Consider the following 2,500-nt stretch of genomic DNA (forward strand, 5'->3'; position numbering starts at 1 on the left):
GTCGACAGAATTTTTCAAACCTTGTCAAACCCCATTTTTATTGAAATTTCCTCGCACAATAAGCTCCCTATAATTAAGTCTATGATTTTTAGGACCTTCTCCAACTTACAAAATGATATTTAGGACCTTGCCTTGCCCTCACATGCCGTGCCCATTCAAGGCATTCCGAGAAAGTGAGGTTATTGGAGGCTTCGGATGGCGTGGCTTGCCTTGCCTTGCATTGGCATGCCATGCCCAAGTTGTGGCCTACACCAAGCCATTCAAGCCATGCGTTGCCTTACCTTGGAATTGCTCATCATCCAATGCATTCCGAGAAAGTGAGTGTAGGCGAGGCTAAGGATGGCTTGCCTTGCCTTGCCTTGCATTGGCATGCCATGCCCAAGTTGTGGCCTACACCAAGCCATTCAAGCCATGCGTTGCCTTACCTTGGAATTGCTCATCATCCAATGCATTCCGAGAAAGTGAGTGTAGGCGAGGCTAAGGATGGCTTGCCTCGCCTTGCCTTGGCATGCCGTGCCCATGATGTGGCCTTGACCAAGCCATTCAAGCCATGCGTTGCCTTCGCCTTGGCATGCCGTGGCCTTGCCTCGCCATGCGATGCATTCCGACAAAGTGACGCGAAGCGGAAGCCTATCATGGCGTAAAAATGTCGACAAAATTTTTCGACATTTGAATAATGGGGTTTGACAAGGTTTGAAAAATTCAATACAAATGGTAGGCTTGAATGTCGACAAAGTGACGCGAAGCGGAAGCCTACCACGGCGTAAAAATGTCGACAGAATTTTTCGGACCTTGTCCTGCCATGGGCTGCGCGCAGCATGCCGGCAGCCTGTGCGCAGCGTGCGCACAGCATGTCGGCAGCGTGCGCGCTGCTGAGACTGTCGACAGAAATTTTCGAAACTTGTCCTGCCATGCGCGCGCGCAGCGTGCGCACAGCATGCCGGCAGCGTGCGCACAGCATGCCGGCAGCGTGCGCGCACCATGCCGGCAGCGTGCGCGCAGCTTGCGCGCAGCGTGCTGATTCTGTCGACAGTGAGGCTAGCGAAACTTGTCCTGCCATGGCGTGCGCGCAGCCTGTGCGCGCAGCTTGCGCATCTGTCGACAGTGAGGCTAGCGAACTTGTCCTGCCATGGCATGCGCTGTGCGCAGCCTGTGCGCAGCGTGCGCGCAGCTTGCGCATCTGTCGACAGTGAGGCTAGCGAAACTTGTCCTGCCATGGCATGCGCGGCGCCTGCGCGCAGCCTGCGCGCAGCATGCGCACAACATGCGCACAGGCTGTGCGCAGCGTGCGCGGAGCTTGCGCGCAGCTTGCGCATCTGTCGACAGTGAGGCTAGCGAAACTTGTCCTGCCATGGCATGCGCGCAGCGTGCGCGCAGTCTGTGCGCAGCATGCGCGCAGCCTGTGCGCAGCGTGCGCGCAGCTTGCGCATCTGTCGACAGTGAGGCTAGCGAAACTTGTCCTGCCATGGCATGCGCGCAGTCTGCGCGCAGCATGCGCGCAGCCTGCGCGCAGCATGTGCGCAGCATGCCGGCAGCATGGTTCCAGGTTTTTTCAAATGTCGACAGAATTTTTCAAATCTTGTCAAACCCCGTTTTTATTGAAATTTCCTCGCACAATAAGCTCCCCATAAGTAGTCTATGATTTTTAGGACCTTCTCCAACTTACAAAACTAAAAAATTCCTCCCGGATTTGTTTTAATGATTTTTTCAATTTTACGACTTCTAAAAATAATAAAAAATACTTCCCGACTTCAAAAATTTATGAAACTTTTTCCCATCATAGATTGCATGTTTCTTAGTATCCCTGCAAAAAATCACGTCCAAATACCTTGTATTGAATTATTTAGAGCCCATTATGACTCCTCGCGCATAGGTGATGTCTCTTCCTGTCAAAGGGCTAAATGCATAAAATGCTATATAGGGGGGTGTGTGTTGCCTGCATATGCATGGCAGCCCATGCCTTCCTAGCTGCAGCCCCCTTCCCCCACGCCACACCCATGTCATGTTGCCTCGATATGTTGCCTCGGTATTATGGGTTTGGTGTCGGGGTCGGGGGGCTGCCACCCATGGCGGTGGTGGCCGGAATCCGGCCGCCGCCACCACGCCGCCGCCATGGGTGAGGGAGGAAAAAAAAGGCGTGGAAAGTTGCGAAATGGGGTTGTCTAGGCTTTTTTTTGGCATGGGAGAGCATGGAGTGCTAGGAACTCCTTCTCAAATGCACGGGCATGTCGACCACAACCTCATTTCGCAACAACAACCACTCGTGTGGGGTGGCGGTGGGTGGATAGTCGCGGATTGGGGCTTGCCAAGCCAATGTTTTCAAAAAATTTCATCAAAATTAAAAACAAATGTTTTGTTGCCTTCGGATTTGTGGGCGAGCGGCGAGTCGGAGTGGAGCCGGTAAAGTTTAACCTCGGTGTGCACGGTTGTTTTTAGAAACTCAATCCAATGCCGGGGACGTTGAAAGTGACGCTCTTATGAGTTGCAAACCCGCAAGATT

The sequence above is a fragment of the Prunus avium genome, unplaced genomic scaffold (genome assembly GCF_965620075.1).
Source record: "Prunus avium unplaced genomic scaffold, drPruAviu1.hap1.1 HAP1_SCAFFOLD_23, whole genome shotgun sequence".
NCBI lineage: Eukaryota > Viridiplantae > Streptophyta > Magnoliopsida > Rosales > Rosaceae > Prunus > Prunus avium.